Source organism: Phodopus roborovskii, unplaced genomic scaffold (assembly GCF_943737965.1).
Source record: "Phodopus roborovskii unplaced genomic scaffold, PHOROB, whole genome shotgun sequence".
NCBI classification, from domain to species: Eukaryota; Metazoa; Chordata; class Mammalia; order Rodentia; family Cricetidae; genus Phodopus; species Phodopus roborovskii.
The window spans coordinates 15,477,968-15,504,914 of NW_026126571.1; the positions used below are offsets into that span (position 1 = coordinate 15,477,968).

Consider the following 26,947-nt stretch of genomic DNA (forward strand, 5'->3'; position numbering starts at 1 on the left):
GGTTTCAGCCTAAAGTCTTCTCTGGTTATCTATAGCTTCTGCACCTCATCTCTATATCAGTCCCTTCAGTGTGAACTTCACTGTAATGGTTCTGCTCTCCTCTAAGTTTCTTTGCCTTCTGTTGGAGTAACTTCTTTTCATTACCTAATAGATTCTATTTAATATCCAAGTAATATGCTGATACTGTTTCATTTGGAAATAACTTGCTTACAACAAAGTATAACAACTTTTCATATCTTAATTTGCTTTCCTCCCTGTGCTGTTATCAAACAAATTGCATCTTTGTGTTATATGCCAAATGATATGGAGTTTTGCTTAGCTTGTGAGGTTGGGGTTAGTGTATGTGAACTTGTCCTATAAACCATCTGGGAAATAAAAGTAGTTTCTAATAAAATACAGCAACATTCAATTTCATATTTGTCTATGCATTAACTTAGTAGATAAATCAGTGTCTTCAAACAACTTTGATCATTATCTGGTATCATTTAATTTCAATATGTCAGATTCTTTTTGGAATGTTTTTTTAATTTAAATTAGAAACAATCTTATTTTGTATATCAATTCCAGATTCCTTTTGAAATGTTTGGTCAGAGCTATAGTTAGCAAATACATTCAGACTATGTTTACTTATGACTATATACTTTTTCTTTATCTAAAGAATATTTGTCAGGTGATAACTCATTCTTTGTTAAATGTTGCATCCATTCAAGGTTTGCTCAGATACGCCTACTATTTCAAAACATTGCGGGTAGAGGAAAAACTTCTCTATAAGCTTGAGGCCAACTTGTTCTATTTAGTAAGTTTCAGCAAGACAGGGCTACTGAAAGGAAAGGCATATGTATATTATCTATCAAAATAGTTTATCAGAGACTAATTCAACTCTATTAAATTCTATTCACTGGGAAGGAATAGTTTTGGCTGACTTACCTTCAAATTCCTTGTTCGACCTGCTTAACTCTACTAATAAGCCCCTCTAGTAAATACTTCATTTTAAATGTTCTAATTTTCATCTATAAAATTATGTTTCCTTTTGGGCATTTTTGTTGCTTTCTGTTTGTAATTTTAAAAATACTGGGCTGGCTCAAACTCATAGTTATCCTCCAACATCAGCTACCCAGATCCTGGTGTTTTGAATATACAGTATGCCAATTAGCTAGTATTAATTTTTTGAACAGACAAACTCTGAAGTTCTTGGTTAATGCTGAGGACTTCACAAATCATACACAAAGACACTACTAGAAAAGTTGACTTTTCCCTAAATGTTGAGCCTCAGAAAATTTTAGCAGCATTAACAACCATCCATTTATTTCAAGTGAGAAAATTATTACTAGGTGTGAATGTTGGAAATTTTTTAAGGTCTTTGTTATTAAACAAAGAATGAAGAAGAGGATTTTCAGTTCTAAGCATAAGTGTTTCCTTTTAAGTAAATTTTCAAAGGGTCTGTAATTTTTTTTCATGGATTTTATTTCTCCTTGGTTATAATCAGTTCTTTAATTCTATGTAATGAATGCTAGTTAGTTACATAAAGGATTTGCTTAGTAAGAATAGTGTCTGTGCTTTACTCAAGCCAGTGTCTATTTACTTTTATAAAAGTATTTCTTTTCTCTTTGCAAATTTAGTACAATAACTTTTTCATCACTGGGAGAAGTAATTAAAACAAGTGGGTGTATGAAAACATGGAAGTATGGGTATCAGAACTATTTCATCATCAGATCAACCGTGTTCTCTTCTAATAAAGTCACATGGACAATTTAAAAAGGAAAGAAGTAAAAATGACAAAGGAAACTGTAACATAACCTAACATATTATGGAGACAAACTAACGTACAACAATGAAAAGCACCAATGAGTGAGAACTGAGAGAAAATATATCTGTTACATCTGATAAGAAAATAAAAACAGTATGATCTTGTGGCATGGCCATTCTATTAAAGACCCTGCAAAAGAGTGGGGAAATGATCTCTGAGGAGCCAGCATCTTAAGCTGCATTCAGTGTTTCCCTTTTCCAGGAAAGAGAAGAATCTAAAGTATTGATAAGGTAAGCTCTGGCATAGATGGCTCATTGTCGCAAATGTGTACTTTTTATTTTTTCAAATCAAAAGAAGAACTTTAATAAGCTTTTACACCATTGAATTCAGGAACATTAACCCATAACATGCAACACAAGTGATTTTTATCTTTCCAACATATTTAACAAATAAACTTGCTTGGCATTAACAAAGAAGAACAACATAGTCTACAGAACAAATACAATTTGTTTCAACTTTCATGTTAGAAAATGTATATTCTTGCTGCAATCTCAAGTAGTATTTGGAAAGTTTAGTTTCCCCTTTCTACCTTCTAAAAGAAAGGATAATTTTTAAATGTAATTGACACAACCATTTTCACATGGAAATAATCATAAGGAATCAACACGTTTAGTCTAATTGACTGAATGATTTCATTGCCAATGTTAATTTTGAAAGAGGGCTCCTGTGGTATTGTGGGTTTCAGATAGGGAAAAAAGCCAGGCTGAGTAAAGAGCCTTGGCCTTTAGAGTGGGGGAGGGAACATGCAGGGGCACACGGGGCAGGTGCCGGACTTCTGCAGCCAGATGGACACACATGGCTTGTGGAAATAGTGGTGGCACGGGAGCTCAGTTGCCACCTCTCCCTTCACATATTCACTGCAGCAGATGGGACAGCACATTTCCTGGCCCACTGATCGGTGACCAGGATCTCGGGAAGCGCATCGATGCTCTCCTTGCTTGCAGGTGGTTTAGCCACCTCGACATCAACAGTGAGAGACTCCAGGTGTGCAAGGGCAGTCTCCATCGCCTGGGCCAGGCGCACTTCGAGAGCCATGTAGGTGTGACTTTTGGTCTCACCACCAGTTCCTCTGCACTCTTTGGGGTGTTTACCACCACCCCCCAACCACCACAAATACTCACAGGAGCCCTGCTAGGACGCGCTGGTAAATTCTGCCTTTTCCTCTCCATGCTGTTGTTGCTGGCCTGCCTTGAGCAGATGATATCTGAGAGGCCATGCCACTTTGCTTCAAAAACTCAGCTCTGCTAGCAGAGCACCTTGTGGCAGGAGGGGGTTCTACCTTGCCAAGCTCCTCTTTCACATCATGGTTAACACTAGAGAAGCGGGTAGATCTTGCCCCCTTCTCTGGATCATCCTTAAACTTGCCAGTTTTTCCTCTTACTGGCAGTCTGTCAACAGGCCCAGCCCCTCCTCCTCACTATCACGTGCCCCCAAAGTGTCCGTATGTCTATAAGCCAATCCTCTTCAGCTCCCGGAGGCCCTGTACTCTCTTGCAGAATACCTGGGATAATCCTCATTCTCAACATTCAGGCTGGTTCCAGAGCTCTCACTGTCATCCCAACGACGACGTGTGCTGGCAAATGGTGACCGGCTCCTCTTGGTTTGACTGGGGGGTGGGGGGGCTGATCTGTGCATCGGGACTTCTGATGTTGTCTTCCTCTGGCTGGCAATCCTTTCCTGCTGGCTCGTGGATGGCCTGAAACTTCCTGGCCAGCCGCGTGCTCAGAGCTGCAGAGCTGTTGGACCTTCGGTCGCCACCACCACCGCTGCTGCTCCGGGTCCGTAAGTGTGTACTTTTATACTGGGAGTTTCCAAACTGCTATCTTCATTACAAGAGCTCTCACACTATGGTGCCAGTATTGGTTTCTGCGAAACTCCACATCCTTATCTCTACATTGAGAGGATCCAAGTGGAACTATTTTTTTTTTAATTCTCTCATATAATACATCCCAGCTGCACTATATCCTCCCCACAATTCTCCCATTTCACCCCAACCTTCCCTCTCCCCATATCCACCACCTCTCCGTTTCTCTCCAGAAAACAGCAGGCTTTCCTGGGATGTCAATCAAATGTGGCATAACAAGTTATAATAAAATTAGACGCACATCCTCATATTAAGACTGGACAAGGCAACCCAGAAGGATGAAAGGGAGTCAGGGACAAGCCCTACTCCCTATAGGAGTCCCACAAGAACACCAAGTCACACAATTATAAGATACACAGAAGACTTAGTATACAGACTCATTCAGGCTTCATGATTATCTCTTGAGTCTGTCTGAGCCCGGACTACAGCTCTGCTTTGTTGATTCTATGGGCCGTGTTCTCCTGACAAGGCTTCCAGTGGTGGGAATGGGACATCAAACCGGCCACAAACGCTTCAACCTACACTATGCACTGCCTGTAAGAAGTGCTAGGGTAGTAGTGCTGAACTTGTGTAAATGGCCAACCCATTACTGATCTAACTTGAGACTTGCAAGATGGAGCTCATGCTTCAAACTGCCTGGAGCAATAAGAGCTGCACCCTTGATAGCCCAGTGACCTAGGATGGAATCAAACACAATACTACTGGGGAAAAAAGTCAATGAATGTATTCTTACTGATGTTCTGATAATACTCATAGATTGGTGCCTAGCCCAGTCCGCATCAGGGAGACTTCATCCAGAAACTAATGGGAACAGATACAGAACCGCACAGCCAAACTGTGTGTACATGGAGCTCAGGGAATGCTATGGAAGAGGAAAGGGAAGTGTAGGAGCCAGGTGAATTGATGACACAGGCCATGTGTCATTCAAAAAGAAGAGGTCTCTGAGCGACACCATTCATGTAGGATTCTGTCTGATGGTTGATAGGTAGGACTATGGTTTATTTAGAGATTTAGAAGTATTTCTCAAGGAGGGTTCTGATACTGAAGAATAAATATCTTTCCAGGATGGCATGATGGACAAATATGTGGGGTACAATAATGCAGTTTTCCCTAAATGTATTTTAACATATAAAATGTTTTCTCTAATGGTGCTTGCCTTCAAGATGCAGTGAAAATGGAGGTCCAAAAACTAGGGGGGGAAATGGAAACTTCCAGCCGATATCGATAGGAAAAAAGCCAGAGATTACATACTCTATATAACTTTATTTAGCCGGAATGTATCATCTCACTTTGTCTCATAGGCATTACTGTTTTGTGAGTTATTTTTTGTTTGTTTGTTTCTTTGTTTCTTAGAATTTAGAATGCACTTCGAACTGACTTTGTGGTTAATTATTCTCTTCTCTGTATGTTAGCAACCACTCTGTATGACCTGTTTTGCTATATTGAAAGGTTTTTGGTGACCTTATAACTCATCAACAACAACACAATGCTCTCAGTGGTAGACAGTGGGGTTTCTGAATTGGTTGATCATTTTTTCACAACAGAGATATGGTTTATGAAACAAGCAATTTTGTTGAATGGAGAATTTTTGTAAAGAAAAGATTATTGGGTTGTTGGGGTTCTTGTAAATGTTCTGCACTGGTATCTTTCTATATATAAAAATTAAATTTTCAATATCAAATGAGGCTATTTGATCTTTGAACTAACTGCTCCCTGAAGTACCATGGGCTATGGAGTATAGTCATCTGTTTGGTGATATCAAAATAACAAAGAAGTAAATAAGCTATTATGTTGGTGGGGATTGTTATTCAAGTTATTATTGTGACATTTCATCTTAACAAATTAGATTATGGAATGAGAAATACTTCCATGCCCAGAGTTTAAATTTATGAAGATAACATAATAATACAGAAATCATCAGTAATTAAATAAAACAAAAGATTGTGAGGATATGACATCAGTTTAGTTAATTTCTGATTAGTAAATACAATGCCCAGAATATATATATATATATATATAAACTTGTAAACTGTGCTATCATGCTGATAGAACTAGAATGAGCTGTTCATATTTTGATCATTTAATTAGTTTAATATTTCTTTACTTTCTTTATTAATTTCCCCATTTCCCACTCTTATATTATTTTTATATGTTTGTTGTACTTGTGAGATACTGGGGACAATTGTGACTAAATACAATCCAGGTGTATGGGATAGGTGATATTTTGGGTCTTAGGAGAAGGTGAGAATACACAATAATTGTTTGTATTGTGCTAGTTGTTAACCACCTGTTGCTATTGAAACTGTTGTTCAGTGTCTATAAGAAAAAAAGTGTACTATACCATGTGGTTGTGGAATAGACATTAACTTGCCTAGCTCATAATTCATTCAACCAACATTGATTCCTACAAGCTCTCAGGGGTTAATTACAGAGGTATAAAAGTACATAATCAACATCTATTCACATCTACTGTATTGAATATAATTTAGTTCATAGAAATCATATACTTTTATTTACTATGTAAAGAGGTAAGATAAAGGCTGGAGTATAGGACATGGATTTTATAGCACATATGTGTGTATTGAACACGCATTTCCCCCCCACCATACCTTGATATGTATCTTTTCCTTTTATTCATTTTAGTACACATTTGTATAAAATATGGATTCATTATTGTTGCTATATGGTATCTTAGAATCATAAATGATTGAGAGAAATTGTAGATATATACAACTGAAGATTTTGTTTCAGCCATGAAGAATAAATATATATCATTTGCAATTAAAATGATGGACTGCAAATGATTGTATTAAAGAGACAAGAAAATCTCAGAAAATTAAACATTACATATTTCCTTGTGAATTTTCTTCTCCTGAAATTTACTTTTGCCTTTTTGTTAAGTATGTGTTACTTTTCCATCTGTAACAACTCTTTGTTGGTCAATCCCAGAAACATCTTGAACCTTCTTAAGTCACCCTCATCTATATCCAACTTCAATTTTTTTCTATTTAAACTACACTTTTGGTGATTTTTACAACTTTTTTTTCTTGGAGAATCCTTTGAAAATGTGAATGAATCTCTGAAGTTTCTTTGCTCAAATGGTATTATTTCACTGACTTTGACATTACTTAATAAAAGGGTCTTACAATGACCCATCAGATTGTAATCTCACTTGAGTTACACCAGTCTCTTTGTATTTTTCTCTGTTGCAAGAGTGGCCTGAGAAACTATTAGGGATGCAGGTAGCTTACATTTGCAGCTATACTTGAAATTTTGCATTTCTAACTGTAGCAGATGACAGAGGTCTTCTATTTGCAGCATGACACACTGCCCACAAATAAGACAATTATCCTGTCCTTAAAGACCTTCGAATTTGCCATTGACTTGGCTTCTTTTTATAAGTGAAAACATTTTAAGGCATCAGTTTCCACAAAAGATAGAATTCTTCTGTGTTATAGATTTGTTCTTGAAAGTGATTTTCTCCTCAAATGGGCTGATCAGAGTTTATTCAATCTCTGTCACATCAGCACTGCAAACTCACAGTACTTTCCCATTATGTGATTATTAAGACCTCCCATGGTTTTATTTCACACAGAAGGGACAGTAAATTCACAAACATGCAAAACCTTTACCTGAGTTTGAGTGTTCAAGTACTAAAAAAGATAGCTAAGTTAACTTCATTCCCATTCACTGGAACTTTTATCATATATAAAACTGGTCTTTCTAGAAATGTTTACCTCCTCACCTTCAGTGAAGCTATTCCTTTGCTTGTGTTTTACAGAATTGTATCTGTTGTAGGATGTGCTGTGCCTCACTCACCATCAATAATCATTATAGCTTTTCCACCTTTATTGTTTTCAATCACTTTTCATTTAATTTCTAGGTTAGTCCCTCAATGTGACATACATACTATTGGCAATTTTCACAGTGCATTTTTATACTTAGAATTCATTCTCATAAATCAACTAAGATTAAATGATACACAATAGGAAATGATAAAATCATGAATGTGATGAGCATAGATGTTAGAGGCCTTTGTGGTTCAACACTTTGGTAAACACTTTTATAAGTACAACTCCGCTCAAAAATAATAAAAGTATTCTGTAGTAAAACCAGTGAAGTCCTGCTTATTGTTGCCATCAAGTACTTCTGAGTGTTCTTTTTATAGATCAAGTTGTGAAGGTGTAACTAGATGTAGAAGAAGTAACATTGCATAACTAGCTCTATCACTTCTAGTCTGATAGGAAAGTGAGATTATGTTCAATTCATCTGAGAATACTCAGTTTATACTACGATTTGATATCCTGCCATTGGAAAAAGTTAATTTTTTTCAGATGGACGATATTAACATTTTTAATACCCCTATATATGATTTACTATTTCCACCATAGTTATATACTTTAATACCATGCAAAGTGAATTCTTTTCATTCATATTATCTAATAATTCATAATATTTAGTTCAGTGATGGAAATAAGAATATGTAGAAAAATGCTCAACAAATTTTGCATTAATTCAATGAGAATGAAAATACACATGTAAGTATGAGGAGAAGATACTTGCAAAATAATTTCAATTACTTAATAAAATTCAGTTTAATTATCTAGTTACATAGATTTTAAATATATATATATATATATATATATTTCAGACACCATTTTAGATTATAAATAAAGTAAGAATACTGTTGTGATTGATTTAAAATTATCTTAATGTCTCGAAATATTGTTTCAAAAGATGTTGAATAAAACATACCATATAGATGCCCTGTATTCTATGTTAATGCTCTGCAGAGCTAAATACAACAAGTGGAAAATGCCTATGTACACAATAAAAGCAAACAGATCTAGAGCTGTACAGAATGCCTTTATCAGGGATGCAGGCCTAGAAAAAGTTGATGGATCCTCAAAATGCATCAAGGGATGGGGCATATGTAGCAGTCCAGACAAAAATAACTTAATCTACATTTCAGTGTCTGGCCTGTATGAGCCAAGTATCAAAGCTTTAAGATGTGTTTCTAGTGTTGATAGCTCTTGGCTGTGGTCAAAATGTCCCATGAACCACAGTAATTTTCATCATTTTGGCCAGGAAAATGTGTGAGGAAAATAAGCTGTGGTAACTCCAGGATGATTATGGTTGTTATGTATCAAGATGCTGCATAAGGCCAAATTCATCTCAGTGGTGTCATCATTAAAGAGACAGGAAGATACAGAGGGACTCTGAAGGCAAGAATGGTAAATCACATACAGTTTGAAGTGTCAGATCTAGCAACTGCAGGTCTTATGTCAAGTACTGTAAAGTCTCTCAATTGGTGATTTGGTGCCCAATTCCCCTCCCAAAGTGTCACATGAGAAATAAAACATGAGAGGTTCAGCATGAAGAACTCTGAGTTTTATACTCAGAAAGGCAAAGTGAAAATGACTGATATGTTAATATAAAGAATCAAGGAATTGATGTTTGATACTACCAACAATTAATTTCTTACAGTAAGTATTAAAAATCACTTTATTTTTCCATTTCGACTTAAAGAGCTCACCAATGCAGTAATTTACATGAATAAAAATAATTGAATGTCCAAAAACAGTAGAAGAATAAATATGGACAGACTACTTATACTTGGATAAAACTAGTAATTTGGATGAACAAAGATCTCATTAATAATAACTAATGAGATAATAAGCCTAAAAAATATGGTCTTAGAGTTGTATAAGAAAGGTCACCAGCATTTTTGTATAAAAAGGCAATAATATGTAAAGCAATGTATTACCTAAACAGACAGTTTTACAGACTGTTATCAGGAAGTGCAGGAAGTAATATTCCAGGAGAAATAGAGAATATGTAATCACTGCAAAAATGTAACAAGAGTGGAAAACCTGGTTGTGAACATGAATTAAATCCAATATGATTTTGTCAGAGATTAACACCAAATTTTCAAGTGGCAAAAGAAAGATTTATTAAGAAAATTTCCAAGTTATAATAATATTAGAAAGTATATCTTGAATGCATCTTATGGAGCTGAACTAATTTTGATTTTCAAAGTCTCTTGTAACTCCAAAATGCAGAAGAAATAAAGTAGTCCATACACTCTATCCTAGCGTTTGTCAACCTTTTTAATGCTATGACAGTTTAATATTGTTCCTTGCGTTGTAGTGACCCTAACCCTAAATTTAGTTTCATTGCTATCTTGTAACATTAATTGTGTTACTGTTGTGAAACAAAATGTAAATAGTTTTGGAGACAGAGGCTTGTCAAAGGGGCTAAAATCTAAAGCTTGAGAAACATTACTTTGTGCAACCATGTCCTCAATGATTTAATTTTACTCCCTAAGTCTCTGTTACAGATTCCAGCCAATAACACTGTGGCATTTAGAGGAGATTCAAGAGATATTCAAAAGGAATTTTAAATATAAAAGCTACTTTCACAGTTTTACTGAATATGATAAGATTGTATGCTAAAATTTTGATTGTGATTTTACTCTTACAGATAATTTTATGTGTCACTTGGCTGAGACACAGAACATTCATCTGATCAAATAGTGTCTCAAGTATGTCTGTGAAAACTGTTCCAGGAAAACCTTGAAATTTAAATTGGTGGCCTTGCATACATCAGTTACTCTCTTGGATGTGAACAGGCACATGCCAGTGCATTATACAAAGCAGAAAGCAGAGCAGTGGTTGGGATACACAATGCCCACCTGACTGGTTTAGCTACGACATTTGGTTCTTCTCATCCCTGCTGTGGTGCACTCCAGTCTTGCAGAGCGATACCCACACCATGAACCCTTAATGTCACAGGGTGTTCATTTACAAAACTTATGTTCCTGTTTGCTGCATATGTCAGACTTAACTTCCATAAGAGTTTGAGTCAATGATTCATCATAAATCTCCATTTCACATGTCTTCTCTTGACTCTGAAGAACTTGAGACTCTACAGTTCCACATTAATAATAATCACTGAGTAAATATAATGAAAAATGCTTAGCAGTCAATAGAATAATATATGTGGGCTCTGAGAATCATTCCAATTATAGATATGTTTCAATTTTAGTAGCACAATTTAGCATTTTTTGTGAAAGAAATAAAAGAAATTCAGTTAAATGGAATAAGTTTTTTGGATAGAAATAGTCAATCCTATAAAGAAGTCAATTTACCAAATTTAATTTATATTGCCAATAAATTTTCAAATTATACTTCCAACCATGTTCATCACAAAATGTACCTATGTGATTTGGTTTGTTCATTTATTTCTCAACTCAGAGTTTCTGTGTGTAGTTCTAGATGTCCAAGAACTTGCTCTGTAGACCAGGTTGGCCTTGTACTCAGAGACCCACCTTTATCTGCCTTCCAAGTGTTGGGATTAAAGGTGTGTGTCACCACTCCCTGGTTAGCAAAGCAATTTTTATGTTAATAAAGAAAACTAAAAGTTTGAGTACACTGTACTTAATTCTAAAGCACATTTAACACTTGTGATGAGACTGTCTTCCAGACACCACAACTTAAAGTCCTCAGGAAACAAGGATCTATGGATTGTGTTGCACATACGTGTACAGTAACATGAAACAATGCCAACACTCTGAACAATACTCATAGGTACATGAAAACTGGGAATACATCAGGGTGGCATTAGCAGAACAGGCAAATTAATGCAGACATAAACACCAAAACAAATAGTTTTCAGAGATTTTATTATACTGATATCAGTATATTGGATCTTACTTTTGACTGTGCAGAAAATGAGTTTCAGATGGGCAGGAACTGATGAAATCTGTGTAACTTCAAAGTAGAGATGTGTGCTTAATTCCAGATGACAGAAATTTTCATTGTAGTATTTTTAATTAATTTTTATTTTATGTAGATGATGTTTTGCCTACAGGTATGTCTGTGTAGCATGTGTATGCACTTCCTACAGAGTCCAGGTCCCCTAAAACTGCAGTAATAGTCAATTGTTAGCTGCCATGTGGATGCTGGGAATTGAACCAGTGTCCTCTGGAAGATAACCAATTCTTTAAGCCATCTCTACAGCCATCCCTCTCACCCCCATTATAGTATTTTATTGAATTGTAGTGCACCACTTACATTTTCATGGATAACATACTGCTATATTATTCATACATAATAACAATTATTGTTATTTTTGGATTGCAGAATAAAGTTAGTATGGGAAATCTATGGACATGCTTGATTTTGACTGACCATCTTTCTGCTTTTTCTGAAAGCTGGCAGCAGTGTTAGGTTTCCCCAGTTTAGAACCATCTTGGACAGATGAATGGGCTCTGCCCATACAATTCCCACCATCTTTAAGTATCCAACAGTTTGTATTCATTGCAAAGGTGGAAAGGTTCTTAGATTCAAAGCCTGATATAGCAAATGACACACTTTTATCTCTCCATAGTAGCTTGTATAAAACAAGTCAAAAAGATAGTCTGATGTGTTCACCCCACCTCCTAGGGAAGCATGAAGCCAAACATAAAACAATAACATTGCCTAAAATATTATGAGATTAATCTTTGGTGGTAATTTCTTTTAACTAGCTGTGCAGTTTTAAGCATGAATTGTGCAAATGGCAATGAGACATACAGCGATGTAAAAAAGTTGAACATGTATGGAGGAGCTGTAATATGAAATCTAATACATGGTGTTAAGCAGAAAAGTAAAAATGCTAAACTGGAAAATTTAAAGAAAGTTGAGAGTTCATTTCTGCAACTCTTTTGTTACTGATGGTAACATTAATTTATTTTAATAGCATTTGCATTTGTTAACATTTACTCTAAAGTAACTGTACAAAGCATTTTTAAAAATATGGTGTCCTTTGTCTTTTCAATATTAGGCAGTAATGCCATTTCTACTTTACTAAAACTCGTATGACCTTTTAACCTAGAAATCCTCACAATTTTTTACTTTAAAGAAATAATTTGTCATGTAGAATTTACTGTGAACAAAACTAAAACATCACAGGAACAGTTTTGTTTATTTTATTGATAATAAATTTTTAGAATATATTATGATTATGGTTTCCCCTCATTTACTACTTTCAATGTCTCTCCTCTTCCCCTCATATCCAGATCTGTCTTTTTTGCCTCTTGACAGGTAGCTAAGGGATAACAATAAGCTAAAATCAGGATGGGCAAAATAAATGCAAGGCATATAAATTAGCCCAATAAAAGGCACAAGAAACATATATTTCCAGAGACCCATTCATTAGTGTACTCCAGAATCACATAGGAGTATAAAACCAGATGCCACAAGATATTTTTAAAAAATGTAAGATAAATTAATTTTTTTAAAAAAGTCTGACAGATGTTGTGGGACAAGGAACCCCCAAAATACCATTGAGTTTCTTTTTTGCTGACCATCTACTGACAACAGGATAATAGTTTCATTCCACAGGGAGACTCTTGGAGAAAGCTATTTTTACTTTTCAAGTGGTTGTACATTGGAGATAGTCTCTAGGTTAGGGACAGGGACATGTGCTTCCTTCTGTTTTCAACTCTAGGACCCCACATGTTAAAGACACTCACAGGCCCTGTGCATGCAGCCTCTAGAAACTCATATATGTTTGGTACTGCAATGCTTAGAGGGCCCTATTTCCTTGGTGTCCTCCATCCTAGCTCTTATTCTCTTCTTTCTCTTCTTCAGCACCCTAAGGAGAGGGATTTGGTGGAGACTTTCTGTTTAGGATTTGGTATTCTGAGGTCTCTCATTATCTGCATGTGGTCTGGCTCTAGGTCTCAGTAATTATTCTCATGTGCTAGAGAAGGAAGCTTATTTGATGATGCCTGAGCAAGGCACTGCTCTGTGACTACAGAAGATTGTAATTACAAGTAAGTTTATTGTCAAGTACCTTTTGTAGAACAGGAATATTTAGTTTTACTCTAGATCTCTGGTCTCTCTAGTCTTGGTCACTCAGGAAGAGTCAGGTATGGAGTTGTCCTTAACTCAAACAATATCTTGGTTGGTTATTTCCATAACCGTTGTGCTACCATTCCAGTAGTGTACTTTCAGGGAGGACACCAATAGTAGATCATAGCACTTATAGTTGGGTTTGTGTTTATGATTTTCCTTTTGTATTGAGTACATTCCAGGACCAAGAACATTAGCCAGTAAGGACAAAGAGAATAGGCACCAGATCAACTTCTCCGTGTTTACAGAGTTGTGTCAGTGATATTTTCAGCAATAGGACTTTGCCATCAGTTTGGAGAGAACAACCTATAAACTTTGCAATAGCCTGGGTTGTTTGAGAGTTCTCTGGGATCCATTTGCCACACAACTTGATTATATGTAACCTAGTCCCTATACTAAACCTTCATGAAGTGATGAGAGATGCCTAGTTGGGGCTCTGTTTACCCCAGTGATTGGCAATTTCATTCAGATTGATATCATTTAGGAAGCATATACTAAACTAGGGCTTCATATTCTTCTTCAAATGACCCATTATTATAGCTGTCCACCCCAAGATTCCCTTCCTCACACCTATTTTTCATTTCCTCCCAGTTTGATTTTCCCATTTTAGCACTCCCACCCCTATCAAATATTCATAACTCTGGGTTGTATTTCCTTTTCCTAGGAATATCTGCCTGCCTTCTTTAATGTTTACTTTATACATAGCTTTGGAGATTCTATAGATTATAACTTGCTTATCAATGCCTTAGCAGCTAACACCAACATGTAAGCATATACATATCACATTTGTCTCTCTTAGTCTTTCTTGATTCACAATGGATGATTTGCTCTCTTAGTTCCATCTATTTATCTGCAAATTTTATGATTTAATTTTTTAACAGAAGAATAATATTCTGTTGTACAAACATCCCATGTTTTTGTTAGCTATTCATCTACTGACAGCCATCTAGGATGTTTCTAATTTCTGGCTATTTTTAATAGATCAATAATGAACGTTATTGAATAAGTGTTTTAGGTATATAAACAATCTTTTGTTATTTTTCTTTGGGTATATGGCTTTGGGTTATTTGAGTGAACTTTGGGTATTTGTCCAAAAGATGTATAGCCATATCTTGAGGTAGATTTATTCTCACCTTCCTGAGGAGTCACCACACTGCGTTCTACAGTGGCTGTACAAGTTTGCAGTCCCGCCAATAATGAATGAGTGTTTCCCCCACTCCATATTCTCTCCTACATGAGCTGCCATTTGTTGTTTTGACGATGGTTGTTCTGATAGGTGTAAGATAAAATATCAAAGAAGTTTATATTTGCATTTCTCTGATGACTAAGGATGTTGAAAATTTCTTAAGTGTTTCTCAGGTGATTGAGTTTCCTCTTTTGAAAATTTTCTGTTTAGATTTATACCCAATATTTTTACTTGAGGATTTGTTTTCATGGCATCCAGTTTTTTGTCCTTTATATATTTTTGTTGTTATTAGCCCTCTATCTATTGTGCGGTATGGAAAAATATTTCCCATTTGTAGGCTGTTACTTTTTTAATGATGGTGTCCTTTGCTGTTTAGAAGTATCTCAGTTTTATGAGGTTCCATTTGTTCTTGTTGTTGTTGATGGTTAGGATTATAATGGCTGTGTACTGTTGATGTTACAGCTAGAAAATCTTTTCCTGTAGAATGAGTTCAAGGCTCTTCCCTATTTTCTGTTCTATTAGGTGAAGTGTACCAGGTGTTGTATTGAGTTCTTTCATACATTTGGAGTTAATTTACATGCAGGGGGATAAGTAAGGATCTATTTGAATTCCTCTACAGCTATCCAGTACCTAGTTTGACCAGCACCATTTGTTTAAGATTTTTTTTTCCTGTATGTACTTTTAGCATTTTTTAAAAATAAAAAGTCAGAATCTCAGGAACATAGTGATGTTATAGCCCTGAAGAAAAAGAACAATTTATACTTTCTCCATTTACACATTCAATTCAATTCAATTGTCAACTTGTCCTTGTCAGTTTTGTGTCAATTAGACACAGCTAGAATCATCTTAAAGCAGGCTACCTCAATTGAGAAAATGCCTCCATAAGATCCAGATGTATGGCATTATTTTAATTGATGATTGATGGGGAAGAGTCAAGCAAATTGTGGATGATGCTATCACTACAGTGGTAGTCCTAGGTTATATAAGATGGATAAGTAATCCATGAGTACAAAGCCAGTAAGCAACACCCCTCCATGGCTTTTGCCTCAGCTCCTGCCCCCAGGTGCTTTCCATGTTTGAGTTCCTTTCATGACTTCCTTCAGTGTCTGCAACCAGTGTGAAAATATGAGCCAAATAGGACCTTTCTTCACCAACTTGCTTTTGGTCATAGTGCAATCACAGCAATAGAAACCTTAAGACAAAACTGTTAGATAATAATAGACATTGTATAAATGTGTGACTCAAGAAAATGTCATAAATGTCTTTAGATTATATATTTTAATAAATGTTTGCTTGATCTCAGCAAAAGAAATTAATAAAAATTAATTTGAGACTCAGTAAAACACTTGTGGTATTGTAAAACCTTAAAACTTAAAAATTGTGTAAAGATAATTTTTTTTAACTGCGAAATCAGGTCTATGATATGTTGTATTATATTAAAAACACTTTGTTTCATTGGGTTATATTATACTTTATTGTAAATTACTTGAGAAGAAAATGCCATTATTAGTTCTCTGTGTGAAACAGACACTATAAACTTCCACATTTTACTATGCTCTTACACAAATTACATAAATCAGCTCAGGCATTTGACAATAGTAGTTGGAAAAAGAGGCAAAGGCAAACCATCTCATGAGCTGCTCAAAAATTAATTGCTTTTTATTACTAACTTCACAATATGTGCCATCCTATGTTAATTTATTTCTCATAAATCTTGTTATGAACTGATAAAAAGCTGTAAAACATTCTTCTTTGGTTATTACTGAAAATCCACACTAGAAAATGGCAAAAAGGGCCAGTGAAAATCTTCCACAGATCAAATCTTTTACAAGCAAACTTGATGAACTCAGTTCAACATCTCTCTCTCCATATATATATATATGTATATATATATATATATATCATATCTCCACATATGTATATATATCATATCATATATCACTATGTTATTAAGAACAATTCATTTAGTCTGTATAGTGTAACTTCTGTTTGTATTTTCAGGGCTGACCATTTAATATTAGAAAACCAGCTGGTATTCTCTTCCCTGGGAAAGACTATTTTTTTAAAAAAAATACCAATTGTAGAATATATATATATATATATATATATATATATATATAATATATATATATATATATATAATATATGCATATATGTGTGTGTATGAGTATGTAATCTATTGAAATAATCTATATTCCAAATTGCAATAACAACCTTATTAAGTTTGACAACTGATAGAAAATTTCATATCTTTTACTAGGATGTCTCAATGTGAATTTTTAAATTGCCTTTTAAAAACTATATTTTTAAGAAAAAGTAATGAACTGTTTTCAGAGTTATACTAGAAACCAAAGTCCAGAAATTAAAATAATATAATTTTAAATATATTAATACTAATAACTTTCATGGGAAAAGAGAAGCATTAGTCATTGATTGTTTTTTTTTATTTTTATTTATTTTTATAACCAAGTCCATTTAAATGAAAACAAACATTTATAGACAATATTTTGGAATTTGGGCATCGTTCTTTCCCAACTACTTCCTGCTGGTAAGGGGCACTGTCATGGGGGATTCTAAGAAGATACAGAAATCCTGGCTGTAGTCTGCAAGGCTGCTTTGTCCAGCTGTTTTGAGTGTAGGATCACCTGGTACTCTGTTTCAGGCAGTATGGCTTGATCAAACCACATTAGTCTGGAAGGAATCCACCGTTTTTCATTTTCTGTGGAAACAAAAATAGAAATCCTTTTCCCCAGTAACTTGTCCTTCAACTTAAATTTTTGAGTCAAATCATTTTTTTTTATTTAATTTATTATTTTACATGTGGATCCGAGTTCCCTCTCCCTCCCTCTCTCTATCCCTCCCTCCCTTTTACCTTCTCTGCCCTCTCACATGCACCCTAACCACCCTCCACTCCCATCCCCCCACCCCAATTCCATATGTAGGGGAATGCCATCCAGTTGGAGTCATGTAGATCTGACAGGTCATGTGAAGTAGGGACTAGGGCTTCTCTCCTGTCTCTAGATTAAGGCAGTTATACATCCATGGGGGATGTGTTCGCAAAGTCCTTTTGTGCACCAGGGATACATCCTGGCTCCACTGTCTGAGGTCCCTTAGACTGCTCAGTCCTTCTGGCTGAGACACAGGGGGGCCTGAGTCAGTCCCATGCTGGCTTCCCAGCTATTAGTCTGGTGGCCCGTTAGCTCCTCCTTGTTCAGGTAAGCTTTCTGTATGTGTTTCTGCAGCCTGGTCTAGTCCTCTCCCTCTGCATCTGAGTTCTACTTCGACTCAGTGTTTATGTATGGGTGTTTGCTCCTGTTTCCAGCAGGTATTAGATGAGGGCTCCATGGATAAGTTAGTTGTTGATCTCACTATCCTGGAAGGACATTTATGACAGCCTTTCCATGGAAGCTCAAATTGTTAGTTGGCAGCAGCTTGTAGTTCTCTAGATCATTCTTTGTGTTCAATTTTATCTTCAAACCAATATTGGCTCCCTCTTTTATGTTCTCTCTCTCTCTCTCTGTGTCTCTGTCTCTGTCTCTGTCTCTGTCTCTCTCTTTCTCTCTCTCTCTCTCTCTCTCTCTCTCTCTCTTGTCTTCTATTCCTAACTGGACTCAATCTTCCTAGTTGCATGTGTTTTCCTTTCCTCCACCTAGTTTTCTCCTACTTCTCTGTCCACTCGCTGCCCCCCACTTCCCCTGTGCTCTGGGGGACTTTTCCCTTCCTGGTTCTGTGAGGGACTTTGTATGAATCTCTTAGAAGTTTGTTGTAATGTAAATTAGTGAGGCCTTTATGGAAATAAATATGTACAATTCTTTACAACTTAAAAAATAGAACTATTATATAACTTGACATTACTACTATTGAGAATTTACCAAGAGGGCTATATACTACTGTAGAGGTATGTATACATTGAAAGTTAATATCACTCTATTTAAAAAAGTAAGTAGAGTTGGCTATAACTCTAACAAGAGATATATTCATAGTGAAAATATGATACATACACATAATACAGTAGATTTTTCTTCAGCCACAAAGAAAAATGAAACTAGGAAGATGGAGAAATCTGGAAATCACCTTAACTTTCAAGATACATTCAGAAAGTCAAGTTCTGTGAGGGATTTTTTAAATATATGTTTGTATATATGTGGATCCTAGCTTTTAATATTCATGGTTTTTAAATATATATTTATTTTTAAAATTAAAATATAAACTGCATTCACCTCTCTCTGATTTTCCATTCAACTACTTGAATTTAACTTCCCCTCTCATTCAAATTCATGGCATTTTTAATTGTTATTGATATATATATATATATATATATATATGCATAAACATATATACAGCCTTCTGAATGCATTTCCTATTACTTGTATAAACAGGATTTCAAGACTACCCTTGACATTGGAAAACCAATAAGGAGCACAGCCCTAGTGTGAATAACTTACCCTGTCTCAGTATTTTCCAGTAGTTCTTTGTCGTAGAAAGGGTCTCAGGAGATTTCCTCTTTCCCCATTAGCTTATCTACCTACCTACCTACCTACCTACCTACCTACCTATCTATCTATCTATCTATCTATCTATCTATCTATTTATCTGTCATCTATCTATCTATCTATCAGTATTGATGCTTTTCAGGTACTATTTAGGCAGCCTTAATTATAGATATAGTATCACTGGTGTATCTTTTTAGTCTTTTCTGGGAGACATGAGCTCACAGCACACTTTCTGAATCTTTGGCACTTAAATTTTTTTCTGCCACTTCTTCCATGATATTCTCTGAGCCTTGATACCGGAGTTATGTTTTTTTGTAGATGTATCCACTGGTCTTAGGCACCCTATAATCATTCTTTTTCTCTTCATTTTGATAAGTTGTGACTTTCTGTAATATTCTGCGTCAATGGCTCTCAACCTTCCTAATGCTATAACTCTTTACTACAGTTCCCCATGTTGCAGTAATGACTTAAGCATAAAATTATTTCATTGTTACTTCATAATTGTAAATTTGTTACTGCTCTGGGTCATAATGTAAATATCTCATATACAGGATATCTGATATTTGACCCTGTGACAGATCATTCCACCCCCAAATGGATCATAGTCCACAGTGCACAGTACACTACTCTACTTCATTCAGTGTTGATATAATTGCAAACTGGTATAGCCACTCTAGAAACCAGTATGGGGATTTCTCACAAAGGTAAAACTAATTCTATCCAATATGACCCAGCCATACCACTCATTGACAAATGCCCATAAGACCCAACATCCTACTCAGCTGTTATTTGCTAAATGTTTTCCAACTGATAAGTGTATTGTGAAGAATATACATAATAGAATACGATTTAGCTGTAAGGAAGAAATAAAATTATGAAATTTGTAGGTAAATAGATGGAATTGGGAAGTAGTACATTGAGTTAGGTAACCCATAAAGAGGAACACAAATGCTACATGTTCTCTCTCATTTGTGGATCCTTGCTCTAAAAATTTCTATGTGAGCATATATGCTGGAATAACTTCAGAAACAATGAAAGCAAAAGGTAGTATGCTTTTATGGGATGAGACTGCTAGAGAAAGTAAATATCAACATACAATAAAACAAAGGTACTAATTGGAAACCTTAGAGAACATTAAATGTAACAGGAGGGAGGAAGAAAACTAAACTCAGGGTTTGTCAGAATGCCATAATATACTGTATTATTTTATTTACATGAAATTATATTGTATTACCTTATATGTACAGACTTTATGAAATTAGGTACACAGGTGTTTGTTGCATATATGTTTATGAGTGTACAATCTTCTTGATTAATAGTTCCCTCTACTAAATGTGATGTCCATCTTTATGTTTTATGCTTAGTTTTAGTTTGAAGTCAATCAAAAGGAAAACCCATCAGAATAATAGAAGATATCTCAGTGAAAACATGGAAATCCAGAAGAACACACAGGAATGTACTACAGGTTTGAAAAGGCCATGACTGTTTACATAGACCACTATACCCAGAAAAATTATCTGCCATTATTGAAGGAAAAATAAAAACATTCATAACAAAAAGCTTAATAACAACAAAAACCTATCTTCCATACAGTCCTAAAAAGAATACTAGAAGGCATATTTCAGACTAAAGAGAAAAATAAACATAGCTCAGAGACTCTAGAAATAAAATAAATGAAGCTATAATTACCAGCACACAAATTATGAGTAAGAACAAAAACATAAAAACGACTATGAAAACATGCATTTTAAAATATCTCTGAATATTAATGGTTTCGACTTTCCAATTAAAACATACAGGGAAGAAGAATGTTTTAAAAAATAAAATATGTCTTTCTGTTGCCTAGAAGAATCTCATTTAAGCAACTATATTTTACTTTTAGATTTCATTTTAGATTCCAACTACAGTTCTCCCTCATACTGCAACTCCAACCACCCCCTGCTTCCCCCCTGCCCACACCCCCTCCCATACCTCCCAAAGAACAAGGGCTCCCATGGAGATTCAACAAAATATGTCAGATTAAGTTGGGGTAGGACCAAGCCCCTACTCCCTTCAATAAGGCTCAGCATGGCATCCCACCATAGGGAATGAATGGGCTCCAATAAATTACCTTATGCCAGGAAGAGATCCTGGTCCTACTGCCCCAGTTCCCCTCACATGGTCAAAGCTTCACTACTGTCTCCCACACACGAGGATCTAGTTTGTTGCCATGGAGGCTCCACAGCTGTTGGTCTAGAGTTGATGAGTTTCCACAGGCCGTGTCCACCTGTATCTGTAGATGTCTCCATCATGATCTTGGCCTCCCTTGCTCATATATTCCATCCTCTCTCTCTGTCCACTGCATTCCTGGAGTTCAGCCAGGTGCTTGGTTGTGAATAGCTGCATTTGGTTCTATCCTTTATTGGAGAAAGGCTCTACGATGATGGTTGCAGTATTGACAGGTCTTATTACAGGGTTAGGCCAATTCAGGAACCCTCTACACTATTGATAGGAGTATTTGCTCTGGAGTCATCCTAGTGGATTTCTGGGAATTTCCCAAGTACCAGGCTTCTCCCTAATCCAATAGTATCTCTCTATATCAAGGTATCTCTTAAAATGCCCTCCAACTTTGTCTGCCCTTTACAAACACCCCATTCCCTCTTGTTTCATCCCCCTTACCCTTCCCTTTACTGTCTTCCCACCATTGCCCCCAATTTACCCAGGAGATTTCTTTAAATACCCTTCATTGAATGATCTTTGTGTTCCATTTAGGGTCCTTCTTGTTACCTAGCTTCTCTGGAGCTGTGGATTATAGTCTGGTTATGCTGTGTTTTACACCTTATGAGTGTAAAACACTTAAGCGTGAGGATATACCACGTTTCTATTTCTGAATCTGGTTTAACTCACTCAGGATGGTCTTTTTTCTAGTTCCATCCATGTGCCTAAAAATATCATGATGTCATGTTTTTTCATAACTGAGAAATACTCCGTTTTATAAATGTACCCCATTTTCTTTAGCCATTCTTTGATTGTGGGGAAATCTATGTTGTTTCCAGGTCTAAGTGTTACAAATAATGCCACTATGAACAAAGTTGAGCAGGTGTTTTTATGGAATGATTGAGTGCCCTTTGGGTATGTATCCAAGAGTGGTATAACTGGGTCTTGAGATAGCATGATTCCCAATTTTCTGAGAAAACACCATACTGGTTTCCAAAGAGGCTGTGCAAAATTTCACTCCCTCTAGAAATGGAGGAGTGTTCACCTGATGTCAAGTCCTCTGCAAAATAAACTGTCCTCAGTAATTTTTTTCTTATCTTAGCCTATTTGACAGGTGAAAGAAGCTATCTCAGAGTCATTTTTACTTGCATTTCCTTGTTGATTAAGAATTTAGAACAATTCCTTAAATGTCCTTTGGCTATTTGAGATTATTCTGATGAGAATTCTATTTAACTCTGTAACCCATTTTTAAATTGAATTGTATTGTATTTTGAGATATATATATATATATAAAATAAGCTTCAGATGTGGGTTGGTGTAAAATGAATAAATGAAAGACCCAGTGACAGATATTGGGGTACAACCTTCAAGCTGAATATCAAGAAAGAAAGAAAGAAAGAAAGAAAGAAAGGAAGGAAGGAAGGAAGGAAGGAAGGAAGGAAGGAAGAAAGAAAGAAAGAAAGAAAGAAAGAAAGAAAGAAAGAAAGAAAGAAAGAGAAAAGCAGCTGGCCACTAGCTCTTTTGTCTAGCTCAGGCTGAATGGGAAGATCCTGTCTCCATGAACTCTCACTAAGCTTCAGAGTGTAAACTCTCCTCAGTGTGGCTGGATAATGAATTCCTTACTGAGACATTGCTTCTGTCTTATATACTTCCCTAATGTTGGGATTAAAGGTGTTAGCCTTAACTCTCTTTTAGACTGAGTCAATCTTGTATAGATCTGGATGGCCTTGGACTCACAGAGGTCCATCTATCTCTTAATCCTAAATCCTAGGATTAAAGGTATATACCACTACCTCCTAGCATCTGCCCACTAGGATTAAAGGTGTGCCTGGCTTCTATGGCTTGTGGTTGAGTTTTTTTTTTCTGAATCCTCAGGTAAGCTTTAAAAGATCATAAATAATATAACACTACAAATGCCTTTACCCATTCTTAAGGCTGTCATTTTTGTTATTTACCATGTCCTTTGTCTTATTAAAGCTTTTCAGTTTCAGGAAGTTCCATATATTGATTGTTGCCCTCGGTGTCCATACTACTAGTATTCTATCATCGAAACTCTGAAAAAGAGGTGTTTTATTAGAATTTCTACTGCTACCCAAAAACACCATGATCAAAAATTCATAACACTCAGGTAGCACTCCATCACTTAGGAAAGTCATTGTCAGAAGTCTAGGCAGGAACCTACATATAGGAATTAAAATTAGCAGAAGTTGTGTTTATGAGGGGAAGCTACTCCCTGACTTGTCCCGTAAGGTTTTCTCAGTCTACATTTTTATGCCACCCATAACAACATCTGCAGACACCCCCCCCCAAGTGACCTGGATTTATGCACATCAATGAAAATCAAGAAAATATGCTATGTACTTACTCTTGCTGTAGCTGGTAACTAATGCAGAGATACACAGTTGGAAAGAGTACAAAGAGTGAGACTTTGGCACACTTAGTGCTACATGGGATGTTTAATTTAACAGTACAGGGCCTGTACAGGTTCAAGCCACAAGGGGCTTCCACTGCTGAGAGAGAGAACTAGACAAGAGCTCCCATCCTAAACGTAGAAGCTCTTTCAAATTGAGAGCTGCTTGCAAAGGAAATGTTTTTGCCAATGGAGTCTAACTGAGTATGCCTATGCCCCGCAGTTGATGATCACACAAAAAGATCTCAAAGGCATTTTTGATTGGGCACATTATTTTTCATCTTCCTGGTCTTTACATTTTACATACTTTCCCATTTGTTATTGCTGGTTTTGATTCTCTGTGTGTCCTTGCACTTTTTTTATTTATTTTCCCTTCCTTCCTTCCTTCTTTCTTTCCTTCCTTCCTTTCTCTTTCTTTTCTGCCTGCCTGTATGTCTGAGAGGTTGTCAGACCCCTCGAACTGGAGCTATAGCCAGTTGTGAGCTGGCATGTGGATGTTGGCAATATCTGTGAGAGGGTGAAGAACTGGTGTGGTAGAGGTATACAGATGATCTAGGAGGAGGTGAGGAAAGAGAAAACCAATCAGAATACAGTGCATAAAGAAGTTAATTTCTTTTTTAATTAAAAAAAATCTTTTAAACATAGTTCTTCCCCCTGTCCCCTCCCAACTCCCACCAACCTAATGTCATCCACTCCTCAGAAAGGAGGAGGCCTCCCATGGGGAGAGAATAAAGCCTAACACATTCAGTTGAGGCAGGACCAAGAAAACCCTCCCATCCCCAACCCTTCCTCACGGTTAAATAAGGCATCCCACCATATGGAATAGGCTTCAAAAAGCCATCCATGTACTACAGATCGATCGTGGTTCCACTGTTAGGAGATCCACAAAGAGACAAGGCTACAAACCTGTGACCCACAGGCAGAATGCCTGGTTCTGGTTCAATCCCATGCAATCTCCCCAGGTGTCATTTCTGAGTGTGGGAACCCAGACCCAGAAAGACAAAGTATCTACTCACTAATAAGGGAACACTGGGTATAAAGCAAAGAATAACCAGATCACAATCCACAGATCCAGAGAAGACAAGTAAGAAGGAAAACATTATTTTTAACAAAAAATTCAGTCCCTTTAAATATACAAAGCCTCTCTAAAACTGCTTTCTATAAAATATCTGAGTCAAATAACTAAGTATTCCTCTACAGTCAAAATAAGCTAAGTAAGTTCTTATTCTAAGAGGGAATAACCAGGGCATAGCAACAATCAAAGCAAAACCAAAATGCAACAGTTGAAAGCAGTCAGACTTCTGAGATTTACTCATTGTTCTTTAGGCAACAAAGGACTTAGGCAGGTCCCCTTCACCAGCTCTGCTCTTCACAGTGTACTCAGCTGGTCTCATAGGTTCAGACTGGCTCCACTATACACAGTCGCCTTCAGTGGTTCTATCATCTTCAAAATGCTAGGGTATCCACTCCCATCTGGCTGCAGCTTCAGCCTTAGCCGCTCCTCAGCTCTTTTCAGGGATACTGGCCCTCTCAGAGTGTCAGGTTTGAGCTTTTCTCCATGACACATTACCAAATTTGGATACCAGCTCAATATAACCATGGTCTCCTCTGAACCACAGCTTCCACATTTCCCTGTGAAAATGCTACCAGAAGATTATGAATGAAACCTGTTCTTTTAAATCATCACAAACTTCTTAACCAGAAACAGATGGTCAGAACCAAATAAAGGTTCCCATATCCAATTAATCACAGCCAACTCTTCAGGCCCAGTACACTAGAAACACAGATTTTTAATCCAAGATATCATTCAGATGGTTGCAACAGAGTCCTTACTTCCCCAGAAACTTTGAAAATCAGGCTTCCATTACATTACAGGCTTCCCTTACATTACAGGTCATTGTTCGCAATGGTTCTTTTCTTCCAAAGTCTCACAGAACAGCCCATTCACATCTGAACACTTGTTTTCCTAGTCCAAATTTCAAATGCCGCGACAAACCTCCCCAAAATATACTGTTTTATCTGTCATGACCTGGTACTAAAATCTGTGTTTCTTTGGGATTCTAATACTGTGATAAAACACCAGGTCACAAAGCTTACAACACTCATGACCTAGACTCCATTGCAGAGGGAATTCTGGGACAGAGCTCGACAGGAACAAAAGCAGAAAGCAGGAAATATTGCTGCTAACTAGCTTAAATCTCAAGGCTTATTTAGTCTTTTTTACACCATCCAGAACCACCTGCCCACAGGTGGCATCACTGCCAGTAAACTTGGTCTATGTACATCAATCATTAATTAAAAAAAAAAACAAAAAAAAACAAATGCACTACAGTCTATAGACTTTCCTATAGGCCAGTGTTATAGAGGCCTTTTTCTTCTTTCTTTCCTTCCTTCCTTTCATTCTTTCATCCTTTCTTTTTGCTCTCTCTCTCTCTCTCTCTCTCTCTCTCTCTCTGTCTCTCTCTCTCTTGTGTACTACTTGAGGCAGGGTTTCTCTGTGATGCCTTGGATGTCCTAGAATCTTTCTCAAAATGACATTAACTTGTGTGAACTTGAAGCTGACATAAATCTAGCATAATAGACATCACCTTGAAGTAGGTGAGTGGGAAAAAATAATCTTGACTGTATGAAACGATGAACAAAGAGGCATTGCTATCCTAATATTTGAAAAATTAGACTTCCAATGAAAACAAAACAGAAGAAATAAAGAAAGGCAATTCATTTTGATCACGTGAACACTTGACCAAGAAGCTATTAAAATCTCAGACTATGTGTACCAAAAAATGTTCTACTAAAATTAAGTCCACAGTGGAACACCAAATCCATAATAGTAAGCTACTCCAATATCCTATTTTCTCTAAGACAAGTCTTCTTGAATAAAAATAAATGTATAAACAGAGAAGTTTCAGAATTAAATGGTAGCATATATCAAATAGATCTAACAGATAACTATAAAATACTCTACCTGAATACCAAATAATATGTACTCTAGTCAGATATCCCTGGAAGCTACTCTAAAAATGACCACATTTTAGACCACAAAACAAATATAAATAAATTCAGGAAAATTAAAATAATTCTGTATCCTATCT

At 36.3% G+C, this 26,947-nt stretch overlaps 1 pseudogene; it reads right to left on the bottom strand.

Annotated features, from left to right (window-relative positions):
* Positions 1–2,440: 2,440 nt before the first annotated feature.
* Positions 2,441–25,455, bottom strand: LOC127235875 (E3 ubiquitin-protein ligase Praja-1-like; annotated as a pseudogene).
* Between the last annotated feature and the right edge of the window lie 1,492 nt (positions 25,456–26,947).